We start from the raw sequence: 22,031 nt of genomic DNA, 5'->3' as shown, positions 1-22,031 counted from the left end.
GCAAGACTATGGCCACCACACAGGTGCTCAGAGAAGGTTGAGTTTCTAGGAAAGACAATCCAGCAGAACCTAAGAGCCAGCACCATGACTGAGAGAGGGGGATATCTCAGGTTAGGAAAACAGGATTTGGGGCAAGGAAGTCATTCTGGGGATGCTTAATCCCAGGTCTGGTTGCCAGTGATGAAAACTCAGGTAAGACTGCTGGGCCCAGATCTTAGGTCTCTAAAGACATTGTAATGCCAAGCCTTGAGATTCTGAATTCCCTGTAAATTCTGCCAACATCAGAGTGGGTCCAGTCTAGGAACGGTGGCTGCTAGAATATCAGGAATTACTGAAGGCTGCTTTAGAACTAGGCTTCTAAAAAAAAAAGGGGCGGGGGTTCCCTAGGTGGCTCAGCGGTTTTAGCGCCTGCCTTCAGCCCAGGGTGTGATCCTGGGGTCGGGCTCCTGCATGGAGCCTGTTTCTCTCTTTGCCCTCCTTCTATGTCTCTCATGAATAAATAAATAAAATTAAAAAAAAAAAAAAACTAGGCTTCTAGTCAAGGAGCTGAACCTGGGTGCTTCCAAGGTGCTTTTCAGAATCAGAAAAGACCAATGACATCTAGAAAGTTGAGTGCTATTGGGTACAAGTAAGTAGCTCCAGCTAAGACTGGACAGAATCAGGGTCTATGTATGAGTGTGGTGCTGGCTGTGGCACAGGGAGGCTCTGATGGATAAAAATGGAAAATGAAGACCAGAAAGATTGAGCAGCTAAGGACATGGCATGTTAAGGACAGAACCTAGGACAGGACCTAGGAACTTTGGCCCCTGCCAGATTTTTAAACTGATCAAATATGACTCTTTTTGTAAGGTCTTAGAGACTCTTTGCTCTTGAATTTAGAGAGATTGGTTTGAGATCCTGTCTCTGTTGTAATCAGTATCCATAATTTAACAACTCTTGTGCTCTCTGATTATATGGTAAGTTTTTGACTATCATTTAAGGAAAGAATGTGCAGGGAGAAAGGGAGGATTCAGGAATAAAAAGTAATTAAACATAAGTCTCTTGAGATTAGTCATTAATTTGGATGTGAAATGTAAAATTGTTTTTAAAGTAATAAGGGATAATATCGAGTGGATATAATATCCAGCATGGGACGTAACATGCTGATAACATTGCACAAGGCAGGATAATGCATGTGGCAGATCCCTGATTTTTGTAGAATTAATGATGTTGGTTTCGTTTCACTGCCTACTTAAGATACACATTTCCTAAATGGCACATTAAGGCAAATGTATCAAAACTGCACCTAAAGAGCTGAATAGCCAGTAAATGGCAGCCCCTTGAACACAGCAGTTTTATGATATCTTAGGTTTAATGCTTAATCAGTAGATATTTACAACTGTTTATTTTAATGCCTTGAAATGCCAGTTCATCAGAATTATTGGAAATATTTTGAGGGGGGGGTTGTGAGTGTGGTGGGGTAACATTCTGATATAGTTGGTAAACTGAAAAGGAGACCAGAGTTCTCTTAAAAGACTTGGTACTTTTTGTTGTTGTTGTTGTTGTTTTTAACAGAAGAGCTAGATGTTACTTGTCATGCGAGAAGAGCTGTGTTGTTTGGGTTTCACAGAAATGTATATAAGTATATAAGAAGATGAGTTAAGACAGTTTCATAAGCAAGTTTGACTCAGACTTTATTAACTCAACAAAATACTATGATGGAGTCTGCTTCTGACATACTGGTTTCTTGGAAAAGCAGGATAATTGTCCAGCTTAACATTCACCTATTTTTAGGGAAAAACCAGTCATTTATGAACTCATTCATTCATTGATTCATTTCTTCATTCATTCATGTTATCTCATTTATCCATTCATTACTTGTTTCCTGAGCACCTACTTTGTGTGCCAGGTGGTGTTTTGAATGTTGGGACTCAATAGTTTTAAAAAAGTAGTCTCTTTCATTCTATGTTATGGAAATAAGATACAGTATCGTGTGCCATAAGTTTTCTTTTAAGTAGTTGAGGACTTGACAATATGCTTAGGATCTAAGTGAAAAAGCAGAATTTAAGTTTCTGTTTTCAGTTTTATCTGTATGTGTATTTGGTAAGAGTAGAAAAATTAATGATTGCTGTGAAGTACCCCAGATGTTTAACGTATATAGCTCTGGTTTTGTAGATTAAGTATACATTTTGTTTTCATTTCTGTATTTACATTGAGTTTTCCACAATAAATATTCATGGCTTAGCAAGAAAAGAAAAGCAAATAAATAACCAGTGTGGGTATTGGTTTGACAACTGAGCAGCATGGGTGAGTAGGGTTTTAGAAGGTTAGCTACATGACATAGAAAACTGTGTGAGAAATGGTAATCTATTTGGATTCTCTGTTTATCATCTTCAATTTGTCCTTTTTTTAAAGCCAGGAAGTCTTCTTTCTTGTTTGGCGTATTCTTACCCCTAGCAAGAGCAATGATTTCTGACATGATTAAAGGATTTCACGCTAGTGAGGGATTATTAAAAAAATAGCCGCTTTTGGTAATTGATTATTTTGTGTGTGTTACCCCTAATGATACTGTCTGAAGGATGAAATATCTTTTCTCCATTTTCCAAATCACCCTCAGTAACCCCCGGTGACATTGGGTTTTCCTCACTGACTTTAATTACTCTACGCCAAAGCTCCTGTTCTAAGCCTGGGTGTGCTTCAACCATAGTGAAAGGACCCAGCTGATGAACTTGCCCATGAGAGCATCCTGAGCTAGTCATGGAATTTGGAAACCATTAGAAAGCTGGGCGATTTCATTATTCATTCACTTGAAATAATCCCGGTACTGCTTTCAGTGACATGGTTCCTTCAGCAAATAAAGATAAGCCAAATCCCTGGGCACTCAAAGAAGGAGAAGATTCTCTAAATTAATTCCAGGCTCAAATAATTCAGTAGTATTTGTAATACTCTGTGCATAAATTGGCAATTTGCTAGAGAGATCAGGAAATGATAAAGGCTTTCTTTCCCCTCCCCCTTCTCAGCTTAACAACTGCTGAGGCAGCTATTGGGATAAAAGAAATGTTTTATCCTTAATAAATGTTCCATCAGGTAATGTACTGATTAAGGGTGTCCAAACATGGTGCCCCCCCAATAGTTATTTTTCATCAGAGAAACTGAAGTAGATGCAGAATGGAAGATGGTCTTAATATGTTTTCAGCGTATGAAAGATTTATATGAAAAATAAATGCATTAACATTATCAAGAAATACAGAAATTAGAGTGCTGACTTACAGGGTTCCTTCTTTTTCAGTTTAAAAGTGTCTCACTTGTTTTCTTTCTTGGTGGTTTTGAAAGATTGCTTGCCATTACTTACTGATGATACCACATCTTAAATCCAAACTTCAGTATGTCTGGTATCTCTCCCCTCTTTCTCATCCCCAGGGCCATTTGTTTGATTTGAGCTCATATTGGGGAATCTCTGTGAGAGTTGGCTTATCATTATCATGCCTCCTCCCTCTGTGTTTTGAGCCACCAGCAAACCATATATAGGAATCAGACAAAGATAAAATGCCCTCCCGTTGCTGGCCAAGTTGGGCTGGAGCGTGTGCTTTAGCTTGAAGGCTAGACTCAGGCTGCCTCCTACCTGCCCTCCTTGACCTGGAGATCTATTTTGAATCCAAGAGGTCTGTAGAGCTAAAAGTCACCCAGCCAGTCACAGGGGTGAGGACAGTGCCCCCCTCCCATCCTCTCCGTGTTTCCTTTCCTAGCACATGCAAGGACAGCGCTTGCTTTAGTTGGCCTAACAAGAGTGTGCTCGCTCCCCTCTTGCACATCCAGAAGCAGAAGAACCCCAAATGGACTGAGCTCCAATCCTCACAGCTCTTCCTAGTCTCAAGGATCTAAAAACTCACACCTCTTTATAAGGAAAGCAGCAGTGGGGAGGGAGGAAACAGCCGATGCCACCTTCCTGCTGTTGGAAAGAGATGAGGGTCTCACCACTGTATGGACTGCCAGTCTCCTCCCTTCAGACTTGATCCATCTACCCATCTGCCTGGCCCTTGGCTGTCTGGTTTCATCTGCCCTAAAACACAAAACTGGTCCAGCCACTCTCCTGCTTTCCAGTCTCTCACGTTAGCGTGGCTTCAAGCTCCTTAGTGATGTGCCTACCACCTGCTCCCCTATTTCAGAGCTGCATCCCAATCATAGCCAGCCATTTGTTGATGAGGCCTTAAACAGAGCCTGCCCTCTCTCAACCCTGATCCATTGCCTCGAATACAAGCCCCCGTTCTCCTGGGTATGGTACCCTTCAGCTTAGTAACCAAAGCATCTGTATTACTCATCACAGTCTATTCCACTTAGTGTTTGTATTTCTCTGTATCTTTAACTAGATATGTGAGACCTCGTATTTAGTGCCTAGTAGGTACTAGTGAATTCTTTGTTAGGCACATAAATGAATGAGCATTTGGAAAAAATAGAGCAATAAGTCTTCCATTGGGTCCATCTGAAAGAAGGTTGTTGTCCTGATTTTTAGCTTTGTTTTGCCTTTTTGTTTTCATGGAAATAAAAGTTGCTAAATGCAATTTTTCACCATTTTAAAGATATCTTTAAAACGGTCATGAGAGGGTGCCTGGGTGGTGCAGTTAGATGAGTGTCCTACTCTTGGTTTTGGCCTAGGTCATAATCTCAAGGATCCTGAGACTGAGCCCCACATCTGGCTCCACAACTAGTGCAGAGTTGGCTTCAGATCCTCTTTCCCTTTGCCCCTCCCCCTGCCTTCTCTCTCTCTTAATCTAAATAAATAAATAAATCATAAAAATAAAATAAAATAATCATAAGGTGTATTCTTATTATCAGTGGAATCAAGTAGACTTCGTCTAAGGTCCTCATGATAACCTACATGAGCTCTTAACCCAATAAGTAGAGTGTGGGGACTGGTTTTACTCAGCTGAAATTCATGCAGCCTGCCACAGAATCAGATAGGGAAAAGTGGGATGTGGGCTAGGTTTGCACTGATAATTAGTCAGTGGTGAATGAAAGTTTTTTTTAAGTATAAGGGAAGGACAAATGAATGCATCTCTACATTAGGTATAAATGGAATTTCCCCCTATTATTAAATCTACTCTTTTAAGTTATAGAGAACCCTTCTTTGAAGTCTTTACCTCTCTGATACTGGGGAACAATGGCTGTGATTGGACCTGAAGGGGAAAAGCAAGACTGCTTGAGGTGTGCCTCACTTTCATCTTGTCCCCCGACTGTTCATCCCTTCTTGGGATGAAGGGATGCCTTGGTGCCTGTAGGCTGCAGGGCTCCCAGGACCAAGGTCATTCCCTTTTATAGCCTATATGTCACCCTGCCCCTCCCAAATCCTCTGATCATGTAGAATTCTAACATTTTCTGTTTCTGAAATCATTGGCTCCAAAGAAAGAAAGAAAACTTCTCTCTGCAGGTTTTGTTTGGAAGAAAAGGGTTTCAGGGTGCAGAAGAAAAACACTTCCTTTTTATTTCAATAAGCCAGTTAAAAGGGAAGATTTAGAAAAAAAAAATTTTTTTTTGCTTTGCTTTCTTTTGAAACGGAGCTGTTCAAAGTCCTGAAATGAGAAAATCAAGGGGACAGTGATTATAAGCACTTGTTTAATGATATCTCTTTTTGTCTCCTCGAGAGTGTGCTTACACTTCTTACTGGCTGTTTCAGCATTCTTGAGGTTGGTCATTGGCTATATAAAATGCTAAACCTTTAGATTCTTCATTTATAAAATTATCCAGCTCTAGCAGGCTACATAGTTCTAAAAGATAGGCCTAAAGGAGCCATCTGGAATATAAGATGAAGCTTTGTGCATCTTCACAACATATTCCATAAATCTCACTATTTCAGTATCGTCTAAGGACACTTTTGATTAACAGTGAGATCAAGGCACTATAGTACACTGGCTTCTCAGGAATGGCCATGTAAGCTGGCAGTCCCAAAGCCATTCTCTTTCTTCTTACAGCCAGACTTTTCACTTCGAAGACGTTTCAAATTTACAAAGACAGTTGACTATTTAAGCTGGTATGTTCCAGGGATGGTCACTCATGTTGGTAAGATTTTGTGGCTTTCTTTGGTGGCCCAGAGTCACTTAGTGCCAACTACACATTTCGGGATCTTCATTTAAAATAATGTATGATTCTTCCGTAAATCCAATGATATCATGTCTTGGTTTTGTTTTTTTTTTTTTTTTTTTTTTTTTTAAATTTATAAACTTTTTTTTTTTTTTTTAATTTTTTTTTTTTATTTATTCATGATAGGCACACAGTGAGAGAGAGAGAGGCAGAGACACAGGCAGAGGGAGAAGCAGGCTCCATGCACCGGGAGCCTGACGTGGGATTCGATCCCGGATCTCCAGGATCGCGCCCTGGGCCAAAGGCAGGCGCCAAACCGCTGCGCTACCCAGGGATCCCTCATGTCTTGGTTTTGTAACCAACTAATGCTATCCCTTCCCACTGCTCTCCACACATATGCAATGTCACCACATGCACAACTTCTGAATTCTGATATGATAAAAACAATATGAACTTTGAAACCAGAAAGATGCATGTTTAAATCCTGGGCCTGAAAAATGCTGTCTGGATGACTTTAGACAAGTGACCTCACCTCTATGGGTCTCAGATTTCTCATCTGTAAAATGAGGAATAGAGATATTCTCCTTAAAGGGATTACATACAATTATGCATATAAAGCACTTAGTAATTTATTGGAATAAAAAATTAAATAAATGTATTTACTACAATAATGACATAGTGAAGAGCTGTTAGCTGATGAATGAATTTTAGCTCTCGGCCCGATATCCTATAATAATGAGCAAGTACAAGTTAGAAAAAGCTATATATTCTTACTAGAATATAAAGAAATGAAAAATCTTGAAATATTTGCTGGAATGAGTCTGTTTTAAATAAACGGAACTTAGCTTTTTGTGCTGTGCAATAGGAAAAGTCTCAAAAAGAACTCTGAGTTTTCCTGTAAAGCATTTTAAAATATGATAAAAGGAAGAAGATAAATATTATAGTTTTAAATGTATTTACTGGTTACCCCCAGGTCATGGCCTCCTTATATGGGTACTTCCTTTGCTTTACATAATTCTTTTCCTTAATAGTTGTAGGCTGACTACAAAAGATACTGAAAATTTGATATAAATACCCTACCAAATGTAGACAGGTTGGGGTACTATATTCTTCTAGTTGAGGTGAGGAACTGACATTTGTCTCTATGCAAAATTCTTGCAAACCACATGGTCCATGGCAATGAATTTGATTCATCGAAGTGGATCTAGTTCAGCTCTGCTACCAACCGGTTCTGTGGTCTTGGGCAAGCACTTTTATTTAATAGGGCTTTGACTACTTCCTGGTTGAGTTCAGGACAACAAAAAAGTTCCCTATACTATTATGTGCCAGTGCTGATTCTGGACACTTGAGACCTAAAGATAAAATAAAGGCAAATGTCTGTATGTCCCTAATTATAACATGACAAATGTAAAAAAGAAAATGATTACAAGGTATACAGAGTGAGACATGTTTCAATCTAAAATATAGATTATCAGAGCAGTGCAAATAGAAGAGGCAATGCCTGGGCAGAATTTTGAATGGAGCTAGACATTGTCAGATGCAAAATATCGAGTTGGTGGGTAGAAGGATCATGTGTACCAAGTCAGGAAAAGGCCTGGTATATTCGAATCAAATTATAAGTAGAGCTATTTGGTTAAGAGCTTCGTGAGAGTAGGGAACATTGTTTTATGCATGGATTTATTCCCATCTCCTAGCATAAGGCCTGGGACCTGGCACTCAACAAACAAATACATAAAGGAGTAAATAAATTGGGATAATACAAAAGATGGACATTTTTCTCTATATATCCAAGGTCCATATCAAAATTCAGTTACTATGTTCCTTTGATTATTTGTCTTATTTTCCCAGCTAGACCATAAGTTCCTCACTAGTAAAAAGCTCTTGGAAGGTCTTCAGTTCACTCTTGACAATTGAATAATTGATTCAAGCCTGAAGCCCTGCTTGAAACCTTTGTAGAAGGTCTGACTTGGCAGTGCCCATATCTAGGGATCACGAACTTAACATACCTCTCGTTTGAGGGGCAGCCAGCAGAAATCAGGTGGGTTAACTCTAAGAATTATCCTGGGAAGTATGATAGTGAAGCCAAAACAGCATCTGCAAGAAACTCAACTGGGTTTCCTAAGAAGGAAGAAAAGTATTAGGGAAAGACTCATTGGAGATTAAATAACATCCATACACTATAATGAGGGCCTGAGCAAGCGCAGATACCTGTGGTTAAAGAAAATCACAGCTTCTACACAACCAGCACAACTGTGGGCGTAGGGGACCTCCCTGCTTCATTATTCTGAGGAATAGCATTATCGGGGAATTGCAAAGATTTGAGCTTCAAAATCAATATGAGCTAAGAATTACACGGCAGGAGAGCCAGGAACTATAATACTTTGAACACTATTTTTATAGTCAATTTTGAGAAAGTCCACAAATTCAAATTCAAGGACACGTCTTCAGCACTGGTGCTCATTAGCTGATATGGTCATGCATTTGTTCTTTTCTTTTTCTTTTCCTTTCAAAGTATTTAATGAATATATACTATTTGCTGAGCACTGTTCTTGTTCTGTGGTGTATTTAGTGCTGTGGATCCTGCCCTAAAGGAGGATGCAGTTGTATTAGGGGAATGTCAGCCACTCTCATCCAAAATGTGTGATCATTCAAGAAAAATTGGAGTTAACTTCTTGCTCGTACAACAGTACCAGCCAGATGAACCACTTGTGAGAGTCTCTTTTCAGGAATGCAGACTGAAGGAGGCTCTACCATTTTCTACAAGTAGGTCCATGGGACCTTCCTGGGGCTAGTTTCCACAGGGGTCTTTATGGGCCAGGTTTAAAGATGGCACTCATCATTTCCACTTGCGTAGAATGTACCTACCAGGGAGAGCAGCTGGGAAGTGTGATTAGGCTGTGTGTCAAGGGATTTGGGAGCGCCCTGCAGTCTCTGCCATCATAGTCTACTACCAAGAATAGGTCAGGTCCAAAACTTGTGGCAATACAAGAGAAAGGAGAACCAGGTAGATTTATTGACTATGAGGTCATCAGCCCCTTGATTTATACTTCACCATGAATTAGAGTATTTTTTTCCTCCAGACAAAATTTCGTGGGTTATATATCATTATTCTCATTTTACAGAGAAATAAATGGAGACTCACAGTGTAGTAACTTTTGATGGTGCTTATTTGAGGCCAGAGATGGAAAGCACACAGAGGTGTCCCTCATTTGCAGGGAAATTAATGGTATTTTCACTGGTCAAAAGTAACAATGCAACAAATACTTCTCCAGACAGAGTTTTCAGCTGGAGATCATCGTCCTTGCTCTGGACGGCTCTCTATCACATTTTTGGTGATGTAGGACTTCCCATAGAAGTTTAGGTGGTGATACGCAGCTCTAAAGCATAGACAAAGACTCATTGCTCCATCATCTATTTGCCTATCTATTCATCTTTCCTTCATTGATCCATTCCTCTTTTTTTTTTTTTCATCAAACATGTCTAATATTTTCTGTGCCCATTGAATGTGCCCAGCACTGTGGTAGGTGTTTGAAATACAAAGACAAAAAATATGGTGCCTTGTCTTTGGCAAGCTCACCATCTAGTAAGGGAATCAGACATGAAAATGGATAATTAGAGATCCCTGGGTTGCTCAGCTGTTTAGCACCTGCCTTCGGCCCAGGGTGTGATCCTGGAGACCCGGAATCAAGTCCCACATCAGGCTCCCTGCATGGAGCCTGCTTCTCCCTCTGCCTGTTTCTCTGCCTCTCTCTCTGTGTCTCTCATGAATAAATAAAATCTTAAAAAAAAAAGAGAAAGAAAATGGATAATTAAAATGTTGTAAGGTTTTTAGAGGGCATGGGACAGAAAATGCAGCTGGACTAAGAGATAGGAGAACAAACTCTGCCAGAGAACACAGGCCAAGAGAGAATTCACAAAAGGGAACAAACAGATTTTGGGCAGCTGGAAAATTTTTTCCCAGTTAAAAGAAGCAACAGGCAGAACATTCTAGGTTAAGGAGAGAGCCCAGATAAAGGAAAAGAGGAATTTGGAGATGGGTTATATTTAAGATTGGTTAAAAAAATTAAGCCAAGTGAAAGGTGACTGTGGAAAATAGCAGGAAATGTGGATGGGTTGGATCTCAATGTTTTAAGAAAGGCACACCCCCAAAGCTGATGTCTTTTTTCTTGTACCTCTATGGTAAGTCATGCTCCTGTGCAGTTGTCAGGGTTGCTCTAAGGTTTGGGGGAAGCCATCACTGGCACAATGTATGGTTGGTTGGCAGAGCCAAGATCCATCTGTCCCCATTGGATCTCTCCAGGGGCCCAAGTGAGGACAGGAACTGAGCAAGGAGTAGATTTGCAGTGTATCAAAACCCAACCTGGTCCAGCAAGCAAACCAGACATTCAAAATGGAAGTCCTGGGGGTCAGAGACTGGATAGTTGCAAGAAGAGAAGAGACTCTGAGCAACAGAGCAGGGACAAGGGAGATCAGGAGCCAGGGCTTTGGGTTTTAACATGGTTGATTATCTCCTCTCCATTTTCCCCACATTCTTCTCCCTCCCCCCAAAACATACACACACAGACACACACAGAAACAGACAGAAGAAGAGAGATTGAGATTCTATTTATTGGGAGCTTGTTTAGAATGTTTAGATGTTTAGAATGTGGGGCAGCCCCGGTGGCTCAGCGGTTTAGCGCCGCCTTCGGCCCAGAGCGTGATCCTGGAGACCCAGGATCGAGTCCCACATCAGGCTCCTTGCGTGGAGCCTGCTTCTCCCTCTGCCTGTGTCTCTGCCTCTCTCTCTCTCTCTCTCTCTCTCTCTCTCTCTCTCTCTCTCTGTCTCCCATGAATAAATAAGTAAAATCTTTTAAAAAAATAGAATTTGGTTAGCTTAGTCATAAGAAAAAAGCCACAGAGTTGGGGACAAAAAGTGTTGGACAAAGCTGCTGTGCATGTGAGAGTTTGTGGGAGAGATGCCCTATTAAGTGCTAATCCTCTATGGAGTTTCTCCAAGTACATCTCAGCTATTCTGTTCATTCACAGTGATTTCAGGGACTACTCATAACTATACCAAGTTAGGCAGCCCTTAAGAATGATTAAAATAAAAATAATAATAAACGTGTAAGTATTGATCGATCATGGCTGATCAATCATATCTTTTCCATTTAGCTGGTGGATAATTAGTGCCATTAGCAGGCTTGATAGCTCACACATAAACTAGAGTAACTCCATCAAGGGGAGCCTCATAGCATCCACGTTAGGACTCTAGCAGCTGGCAACCACCCATTTCAAGTCAATTCAACAAGTATTTATTGAGTGTCTACTAAGTACACGAATCGTGCTTCCAGAATAACAATGATCAAAGGATACTGATCTGAAATTGCCCTTCTTGGAACTTTTCCAGTTGGTTTATTATGCTTAGAACTGTGGCTCTGGGGAATAGCAAATGAGACTGTCTAAAAACATAGTTGTGTTTAAATGTGTTTTGAAATACTTAGAGGGTATTTTGTTGCTTTTATAAATGAAAAGTGGTTTTAAAAAGTTGCTTTAAGAGTGGTCAGTAGATTACAATATTTAGTATTTGGTAAATATTAGGATTTTTAATACTAAGTGATTTCAAAAAGTGTTAAATGTGTTGGGGAAAAAAACTGATTATGTAGAGGAATATCTAAAAATGATAAAGCAACCAGCAGGAAGTTACACGTAGACCCAAGGAATTATGTGTGTTGCTCTTTTCCTTGTGTATGTATTTAGTTTTGTCTTCCTCATGTTTTTTTTTCCCCTTAAAAAGTGAGAATAAGACAATTAGAAGGGTGGTAGATTCTGAGATAGTGCCTGTTATGAACATCTCCCTTAGAAACACAGGCATCTCCTGTAGCCCCTTGAGATACCTCCCCCCAACCCCTCCAAAAGGGCCTTGGCACTTTCCCACTCCAGGAGAGTCTCTTTGTCTCTTTATCCCTGTGCCCAAGGAAAATCCTTTATGATCTTTTGGCCCAGAGTTAGGAAGATTAAAGGCAGGAGACAAGCATCTGAACATGCTTTTGTCACCAAGATGCTCTGAATCCCCAAAGGAAAAGAAAAAACTGTATAAACATGCTTTTAACTTTTAGAAGAAGTTCTGGGTAAGTCAGAGGTTGCTTTCTCTAGGACCTTGGAGTTGGGTTTATAAAATATGCCAAACTCCTGCCTTTAACAATTTCATCCATAAATCTATAACCATTTACTTGTGTTATCTCTTCATAATTACTACCTAGGAAAGATAAACTAGCTCCCTCAAACCCAAGACCATACAAACCATACATGGTTGTCATAATTCAAGCTCTTCTATGAGATGTTCTAGGACTTTAAGATTGAGAAATAAAAGCATTAGGGGAAATTCTTTGACTATGGCTGAAGGCATTAACAAGCAATATGCATACAGCTCTTGGAAACCTGGGCTTTCCTTCAACAGGTATCAGAATATAAGGGATTATTAATATGATAGAAGGGGCCATGTAGCAGAAGGCACAAGCGATGGGTGTTGATACTCCACAGGTTAGAGGAATAAGTCCCATGGCATCCTTTCCATGGCAAAACCCAGCCAAGAGCTCACAGTAAGGGGAGTAAGGTTTTCATTTCCAGGATAGGATCTGGCAAGGGCTAGACTCAGAAGAATTCTCTGTATAAGTGGGTCATATTCCCATTCCAAATGAAGAACAGTGTACAACTGCTAACCAACTTGGCTGTGTAGTTCTTGTGCACTGTCCAAGTCCACAGAAGACTGGTAACTCAGTTACTCTCTAGACCCCAACTAAGCCCAGCATATAGTCTGTATATGGTAACATGATCAATTCCAGACCCTAACTGCTAATGAGGCTCAAGATCAGTTTTCTGTTCTGCTTAATAGACTTGAGTGAGAGTCAAGATACTGGAGCATAGGTGTTGCATATGGAGGTCATTGGTTTATTTTTTTAAGACTTTATTTATTCATAGAGATGCAGAGAGAGAGAGAGGCAGAGGCACAGGCAGAGGGAGAAACAGGCTCCATACAGAGAGCCCGACGTGGGACTCGATCCCGCGACTCCAGGATCATGCCCTGGGCTGCAGGCGGCGCTAAACCGCTGCGCCACCGGGGCTGCCCAGGTCATTGGTTTAGATAAGAGAGAGACTAGAGAAGGAAGGGTCCATGCTGACAAAGAGTTATATATAACATTATATAACAGTGTATTTCTCAGTTTTTTATTCCCATTCTTCCTCTCTCCCCCAATTACACTGAGTATATGTCTATCCCTTTTTGCCTTTTACGTAGCCGAGACTGTGTTGATTGATAGTTGACAAGAAAAATAAAAGCAGCTAAGTTATTCATTTGGGGAATATAAAAAATAGTCAAAGGGAATAAAGGGGAAAGGAGAAAAAATGAGTGGGAAATATCAGAAAGGGAGACAGAACATGAAAGACTCCTAACTCTGGGAAACGAGCTAGGGGTGGTGGAAGGGGAGGTGGGCGGGGGGTGGGGGTGACTGGGTGACGGGCACTGAGGTGGGCACTTGATGGGATGAGCACTGGGTGTTATTCTATATGTTGGCAAATTGCACACCAATAAAAAAATAAATGTATATATATATAAAAAGCAGCTAAGTTCACGAATACAGTACATACTTACTGAGCACCTGATCTGTGCCAGGTATCTTGCTAAGTGCAATGGATAGCATGATAAATAAGGTTTCTTTACCACATTTCTTCATCCCACCCCCAGTTTTCTCTCTTAGCATATCCACCCTGCTTGTATATGCGTATGTAGTGGGATACACGCAAATGTGACTGTTGTCCATAATTTCATATACCCAGATGTGCATAGCTGTGAAAATCCTGCCAAGGATGCAAGGGGAGAGGTCTGCATTTATCTTAAATTGGGCCCTTCCCAGAACAAGAGAAAAATCCCAGAGAGAAGGTTATATAATTAACCAATCATTAATAGTAAGAGTGGTCCTTGTAGTTTAATCACATAAGTTGAATCTGCAATAGTAAGCTCAATTTAATGACTAAAATTTTAATTTCCTTTGTAGTATCATATCCATCCTTCATTTTCCAAGCCCATCCTCCTAACCTCATTCTAGCCCATGTTCATCATTCTTGTTTTTCATTAGTTAAATCCTAAAAATGGATGCTGTGTTGTCTGGTAGAAGCAACAGAAGGTATACAGTCAGAAGACCCAAGTGTGAGTTTGGGTGTCTTCAATTTATTTTGTGACTTTTGTCAACTTCACATTTTCTGAGTTTTGATTTTCTTCATGTAAAATGTAGGATTAATAATGCTGGCATTTTAGGATTGGTGTGTCCAGTCAGATGATGTATGGAAACTGCTTAAGACTTCACCTGTTTTTTCTTAATACCTAACACTGTGTATGGCACATTGTAGGTGATAAATAGATGTGTGCCATAAAACTGATTGAATGTTTGTATTGTATGAGTTTCCAATACATTTTCAAGTGGGTTATTATTTGTTTTATTAAATTTCAATTTTTTAATGTCTTGTCCCCCTAATCAGATTCTCAACCCCTCATTCTGCCTTTTCTTTATACTTGTTTTGTCCTCTTCATTTTTCCTGTCCCAGGTCTTAAATAGAGATTTAAGTAATGCTTAACAAATAGTAATGTATTGTTTCTCATTTCTCTTCTAGCACCAATTAATAAATGCTTGTCATCAATGTGTATAAAGATGTTACTTCTGTGCTCGGTGCAGTTGGGGTCGGTACAGTGTGCCACAGACAAATGAAATCTAAAAATGAGTAACAGTTCAATTCAAAATAATCAGGGTCAAGAGACGAGTAAGCTTCTCAAGGATAAAGGCTGTTTACTTTCTCATCTGTGAATTCCTGGTGGAGGGACTGGCTCACAACAGGAGCTCCTTTAAAGTTTGTTGGTTGGGTGGATGAATAAATTAATTAGTTAAGTGACAAATGACCTGACAGACAATAAAAGTCTTTGGGAATCAGAAGGCAGAGAATTTATTAGTGAAGTGGAATGTTTGCATTTTATCTGAAGAACCTCATTAATTGACTTGGGTTCTTTCTGAGTGAAATAATCTTTTGGATAGATAAATAGAAAAAAAACAAAGAAGAAGAAGAAACAGAGGTATAGTCCTCCAGGCAGGGAAAACACACAGGTAGAACTTGTACTTTTCCTTAAATGTCTTCCTCTTTATAATTTTTTCATGTCAAAATCTAATTTGTTCTTCAAGATCTATAAATAATTCATCTTTGCATTGACCCAAAGTGTTTCCCTTACACATGGTAGGGTGACAATGTAGAGTAAATCTTGTTTTGAAATCTCATTCCATCTCTTAGAACCTATGTGTCTTCAAACAGTTTGGATAATCTCTGAGCCTTTACTTCCCTCTCTGTAAAATGGGAATAATTACTTGAAACTTACAAGGCTCTTGTTGAGATCAAGTATATTGTGCTTGAGCAAATATTTCATAAACTATAAAGTACTATTAGATACTAGTTACTTGAGCTATTATTTTTTCCTTAAAGTATTTCTTATATAAAATGTATTATTTATTTGGTATCAGAAAATTTATAATTAATGCCTTTGCTTAGCCAATTAGTGGTAGAAAATTGGAGTGGCATTCCTAGAGAGGAAGAAAATCTGCCTACTTTGCATAAAGCCATGATACTGAGAAGTAGTAAAGAAATACCTCTGGGCTATTCAAAAAGTCTCAGAAGTGATTTGTGTTTAATGGTAAATTTTCCCCCAGGAGAAGATGAATTGTTTCTCTGTGTGGAAAGGTGGCCTTTCATCTGTACAGTATCTGCTTCGGCTCCACAAACATTCCTTGGATCAGATCCTGTGCTAGACATGTTGGGTATACCCACACAGAAAAGACACAGTCCCTGCCCTCAGAGAACTCAAGTCCAGTGAGTAACCAGTTCGTAGAATGTCCAGATATGACCCTGATCCCCCCTGGGACAATCTCTCTCTTTACAAAGGATTAGGAGGCTAGAGCACTTGAGAGGAGAAATGGAGATGGAATCATCTGAGCAAATTTCAACTCTGTGTTCTCCAATAACTATTGGAGCAACCTTAAATTTAAATCTATTTACATTGAAAATCCATTTCCTCATTTGTACCAGCCACATTTCAAGTGCTCCTAGACTACCTGTGGCTAGTGGCTGCCCTGCTAGCACAGAACATTCACCATGGTAGAGAGTCCCATGAGACCGCCCTGGGAATCGGGCTCCTGTGCGTTCCCTTGGAGTGGAGCACCTGCAGGCCTGGCAGGGCAAATGACATTGGTCTCCTGCCAGCTGTCTGCCCCTTCAGTTTGACTCCCTCTATCCTGGGATCACAGAGATCTCTTCTACTCAAACGTCAGATTTCCCATTCTAAATGAAAATTGGTCCTTGACTTCTAGTGCCCACGAGAAGCAAAGAGAAAGTCTAGCATGACATGAAAAGAGTGTGGTTATTTGTTCTTCCCGGGCCACTCGTGGCCCACATCCCAGGTTGTTCTTGCTATGCAGATGGCCTTGACTTACAGTGGTTCGACTTATGACACTTTGCACAGTGGTGCAAAAGCACTACGCATCTAGTAGAAACTGTAGTTTGAATTTTGAATTTTCAACTTATCCCACACTGGAGATAAGTCGTATGATCACCAGGGTAAACCACCAAACCACCCTAAGCCTGCTGGGCCCAAGCAACTGGTCTGTTTTTCACTTGTGGTGTATTATTCTGTAAATTACATGAAATAGTCAACTTTTTATTATTGATGAGCATGTTTAAAATAGGTGAGGCAAAGCTGTGATGTGCAATGGGTTAGATGTACTCAGTGCATTTTTGCCTGACAGTATTTTAGTCTTACCATGGGGCATCAGGACGGAACTCCTTCGTAAGTCAAGGCAGATCTGTATTGAATTTGCCATTTTTAGCCACACCTTGTAGTTTTATTCCTCTCGTCCTTTGCCTACTTCTCAGCCATTCCTCTCTGGGCACACTGTGTGTGCTCATCCTTCAGGGCGCTGGTTAAATGGCTCCCAGCTGTCTCTTCCTTCCATGCTCCTATGGCTCTCCTGTGGCACTTCCGGTGCCCTGCCTAAGGATCTATTGACATGTCCCTTCTACTACTGTGAGCTCCTTGAGAGCAAGAACTTCACTGAGTATGCTTTGCAGTGCATTCTCAGAGGAAATTGAAAGGGACATTGAAAGAATAGATTCCCACATGCATATGGAAATTGCTGTGCAAACAGGTGAATGAATGAATGAATGAATGAATGAATGACAAACAAATGGATGCCCCAGGCCAACTGAGAATTAATGAGCTTAGTGAAAGCCTTTGTATCCCCAGTCCAATTCTGTTCTCTCCTGTGCTGTAAAATTCCGGGTGATCTCTCAGAGTCCAGAGTCAAAAACCTTTGAACTCAGGATGTTAACCTAGACACCCGGGCATGGCACCCAAGTGTGAGTTAATCATCTTAAGAAGAATGCAGGTCAGGAGATAAGGAGACCTGCTGGCTTCCACTTAGACAGATGTTGCTAACAGGCTCTGTGTGTACTCCTAATGAAGTGGGTTATAAATTCTGGGCTGTGCATGCTGTGGCAAGGTGGGATGCTGGCATTGTGATGAGTCTACATTATTCTGTGAGTTTAGTGCGAAGGGGATTAAAATGCAAGCCATTAAGTTGTGCTTATAGTAGTGGATGAAAGAGACGTGACTCAGCCATGCACAGGCCAATTGTTTCTTACAAGTTTAGGGTGAAAATTACCAACTAGGGACTAAGACAGTGCAGGTTGAGCTTTGGCTCTGCTCTCATTTAATGAGGAGTACTACGTTAATTACTTGAAACATTTCTACCTGTAAAACACAGGTAATAATAACTTATCTACTTTATCTGAATGTGTTGACATTTAAATGAGATGACACACCACCATTTAACCCATAAACTCCAGGAAAAAAGGAGCTAATGTTCATCAGGTACCTTTTATGGGCCAAAAGCTCTTAGAGGACCATTAGGTTCTTTTTCATATTTAATAATCCCCAGCACAATCCTCAATATGTAGGTGCAATCATTACCACAAAATGCTGTCTTTTGTTTTCAGACCCTACTATCTGAGCACTGACTACATATCATGCATTATCCTGGTTGGTTTTACAGGTGTGACTTCTATAAATCCTCATACCTAGGAAACTAGATCATAATGTCCTCCATTTGACTTATGATAGTGAGACCCAAGAGGTTAAGTAACTTGCTAAGAGGCAAACAGGTAATTAATGGCAGAGTGGGAGTCTCACCTGATATCACCACAAAGACTCTGAAACTCTTCTTACTCATTTTGTTGGCTGTAACTCCACGTTAGGCAGAATTTCTAAAGTACCCTCCAAAAGATATTATGCCCTATTCCCTGAAATCTGTGAATAATTTCGGTGATATTACATCATGTTACACTCAAAGTTTACATCAAGAAGAGAGGTTACCAGGCACTTGGGTGGCTCAGTGTTTGAGCGTCTGCCTTTGGCTCAGGGCATGATCCTGGGGTCTTGGGATTCAGTCCTGTGTCAGGCTCTCCACAGTGGCCTGTTTCTTCTTCTGCCTACGTCTCTGCCTCTCTCTGTGTGTCTCTCCTGAGTAAATAAATAAGATCTTAAAAAAAAAAAAAAAAAAGAAAGAGAAGGGAGATTACCCAGGTGGGCTTCATCAAATCACAAGAGCCCTGAAAAGCAGAGATAGTTCCCTGACAGCTGGTATAGAAGAAGTTGGAGAGATTCAAAGCACAAGGGAGACTCATGGTGCTTTTGTGGCTTGAAGATGGAGAGCCCCCATAGAAGGGATCTCAGCAGCGTTTAGGGGTGGTGAGTGCTCCCCACTGACAGCTGCAAGCACAAACCTGAATGTTGCCAACAACCTGAAGGCACTGGGAAGCGGATTCTTCCCCAGAGCCCCTGGATGAGAGCAGAGCTGACCAGCATCTTGAGCTTGGCCTGGTGAGACCCTAAGCAGAGAAGCCCTTTGAGCCTCCGGGACTTACAAACACAGAGCCATGAGATAATCAACAGGCATTGTATTCAGCTGCTGAATTTGTGGTACCTCGTTACACAGCAAGAGAAAACTAATACAGATGCATTATATTAGTTTATATGGTAGTTTATAGGAGCTAATCACACCTACGTGACAACGTTATTTTATGAACTAAGTAAAAGGAAAACCATAGCACTTAGCACAGTTCTTGACATTTAGGGAGCACTTAAAAATGTTCTTATTTGTGCTCCTTGTAAAGTAGGGAAACTGAGGCTCCAAAGGTTAAATAACATGCCCAAGGCCCTGGAACTGGCAAGAGTCAAAATAAGAGTAGGCACCAAGGGTTGCTGCTCTTCCTTCATAGACCATGGTTCTTAGGCAAGAATGTGCATTGGAATTATCACAGAACTTATGAAATAGGGATTCTCATGTCCTGATCCCAGTGATTATGATTCATACTGTCTTGGGTGATCTTTAAAAGCTTTATGGATGCTTCTGATATACACACCTGCACTAGACTGTGAGCTGCTTGAGTCAGGGGTGTTCTTGTATCATATTTGTACCCACAACAAGGCCTGGTACCTATGGTATAATATATCCCTCCTTCCAGTGGATAGTTGGGCCCTTACCAGTTCTGCTGCAGTGCCATTGACCTTGGAATCATTGTTATACATTCATCGCTACCCTTCTCCTAATGAAATCACCCCATTCTGGCGGCTGGCAGTGAACCCTACGTTTGTTATATCTGACAGCTCCCAGAGCTATGAATCAGCTCCCTAGCACCCTACCTCCCCACTCACATCCAAGTATATAGTTGCTCTGTCTTTTCTTAGTCCAAGGAGGAGGCATTGCCACTCACCTGACAGCAGATTTAAAATAAGTTTGTTAAGAATAGGAGCAGAAACTCGAAGCCATGTTGCTGAGCTGGGCTAGCCCTTCCTGAGTGAGCAGAGCTGCTGGGGAAAGGCAGATAAAAGGCAATATGGAGAGGGAAGCAGGCTAACTCAGGTGGGATCCTAACTTTTGAACATTGGCACACAGTTCTTCTTTTTAGTCTCAGGAGTGACTGCCAGTGTCTTTCTGTTTTTTCCTACTCAGCTTTATTTTTAAAACCATTCCCCTTTCTCCAGACAGCCCACACAATTCTACGAGTAACATATCGTGCACTGAAAACCTTCAAGGAGACAAAGGAAGGCAAGTGAAATTCCTCAGAAGCACTGGCTGCCTGCTGAACATTTTACTGGACATGGTCATGCTAATGACAGTTCCATTCTAAAAAATTTATATGGCTCCTGCTGTCTTTCCAAAGAAATTGCACTGCACTGTCAAATTAGTTTCTACTGCTTCTGGTGGAGCTGCTACAATGGAATTGAGAACTAACTAACTAAATAAATAAATAACCACCAAAAAGCAAAACAAAACACACAAAAAAATCCCCTAACTCTGTTCTTTGCCAAGCCATTTGAAATGTCCCTGCTTTCATGGCGCCTAATAAATGTCAGCTCACATGTTGCTCATCAGATGGGCGCCATCTGGTGTATTGGAAAGAGATTTTGATTGGGAATGGCAGAGAAAGTGCCAGTTACTGGCTGTTTGACTTATGGGTCTCACTTCCCCCCCTAAAACTGAGAAAGCGTGTTTAGGTCATCTCTAAGGTACATTTTATCTGTTAGCGCTCAAACAATATATTAAGAATGTAAGCTTCATGGGGTGGGGAAACCATCTGCCTTGTTCACTGTAGTATCCCATTGCCTCCCACAGAGCTCGGCAGGTAGCAGTGGTATACTTAGTATTTGTTAAGTAACTGACTGACTGATGGAATGAATAACTAATGTCAATGAAGCTAATGAAGAGGTCTTCACCATATTTGTTATTGTCTTTTATGCTCATTTTGATGGGGTTTATGCAAAGAAAAGAAAAAGGGCTGATACACTGCCTTTGGAAAGTGTATCAGCTGTGGCGGTATGGGAGTGATTATGGATTTGTTGCTCTTGAATGCATCACACCCTGAGACAATTAGTCTTGTTATCACTCTTGCGTGTTATGTAAAAACCTGGGGTATAGGCTAGTCTGTGAATTACATGTCTGATGGGTTATGGTTGGCAATGGCAACCGCGGGTGTCTAGAGCTCAGAATCCAGAGATTTCCTCCATACTCTAGGTTCAAGCTGTGAAGGGTTGAAATCCGGGGAAGTCATTTCAAGTGGAATAGAGCAGGTCTGCAAGCCTGGGTAGGTAGTACATAGAGCCAGTAGGTGAGAGACTCGGGGAAAGCAGCAAAGACATAGGGGGCTTGATATCTGATATCAGAAGGAGGTTGGATGGGTCAGAAACAGATGCTTCACTTCTAGGGTCCCATATATCATCCTAAAAGTACTGATTTTCCCCAACTAGAATTCATTCTATAAAGTGGGTGATAAAGATTAGTAGAGAGAATTAAGGGTTTTAAAATTAGAACAAAGTGCAGGTTCCTGGGTGGCTCAGTCGGTTAAGCGTCTGACTTGAGTTCGACTCAGGTCATGATATCAGGGTCATGAGATCGAGCCCTGTGTCAAGCTTCATGCGCAGTAGGGAGTCTGCTGGTGATTCTCTCCTTCTTCCTCCGTCCCTATCCACCCCCTCTAAAATAAATAAATAAATCTTTAAAAAATAAAATTGGGACAAAGTGAACTTGAAAGCTAGTGCCATCATTCATTTACTGTATGATATTACTACATAATATATTGACTATATTGAATGACTTCTTTCTCTGAGTCTTCCTTTCTCCATCTTTAATACATGGTTAATAATAGTGCCTGCCTCATAGTGTTATTTTGAGGACTGAGTTAAATGTTGTATGTAAGGTGCCTAGCTCTGTGTCTGGGACACAGCAGGTAATCAGGAAGTACTTATTTTGTTTCTTTCTCATTCTTAGTCAATCATTAAATATTCATTGAGCACCCAGTTGGGTAAGCACTGTGCTTGTTGTAGGGACGCAGACATGAAAAACAGTCTCCTC

At 40.7% G+C, this 22,031-nt stretch overlaps 1 protein-coding gene and 1 long non-coding RNA gene across 28 annotated transcripts in view; one reads left to right on the top strand and one right to left on the bottom strand.

The window, feature by feature from the left end:
- DAB1 (DAB adaptor protein 1) overlaps positions 1-22,031 on the top strand; it is a 1,169,270-nt gene that overhangs the window by 926,328 nt on the left and 220,911 nt on the right. The window lies entirely within an intron of this gene.
- Positions 6,400-22,031, bottom strand: part of LOC140630374 (uncharacterized) — a 31,643-nt gene continuing 16,011 nt past the window's right edge. Inside the window, exons 6-8 of one of the 2 annotated variants that reach the window (XR_012028139.1) lie at positions 18,494-18,659; positions 8,061-8,172; positions 6,400-6,610 (exon numbers count right to left, since the gene is read on the bottom strand). This is a non-coding gene — a long non-coding RNA (uncharacterized lncRNA). The remainder of the gene's footprint in view (positions 6,611-8,060; positions 8,173-18,493; positions 18,660-22,031) is intronic. The other variant, XR_012028140.1, reaches the window with a different exon arrangement.

Source organism: Canis lupus, chromosome 3 (assembly GCF_048164855.1).
Source record: "Canis lupus baileyi chromosome 3, mCanLup2.hap1, whole genome shotgun sequence".
NCBI lineage: Eukaryota > Metazoa > Chordata > Mammalia > Carnivora > Canidae > Canis > Canis lupus.
This window is presented reverse-complemented; position numbering and strand designations above follow the sequence as displayed.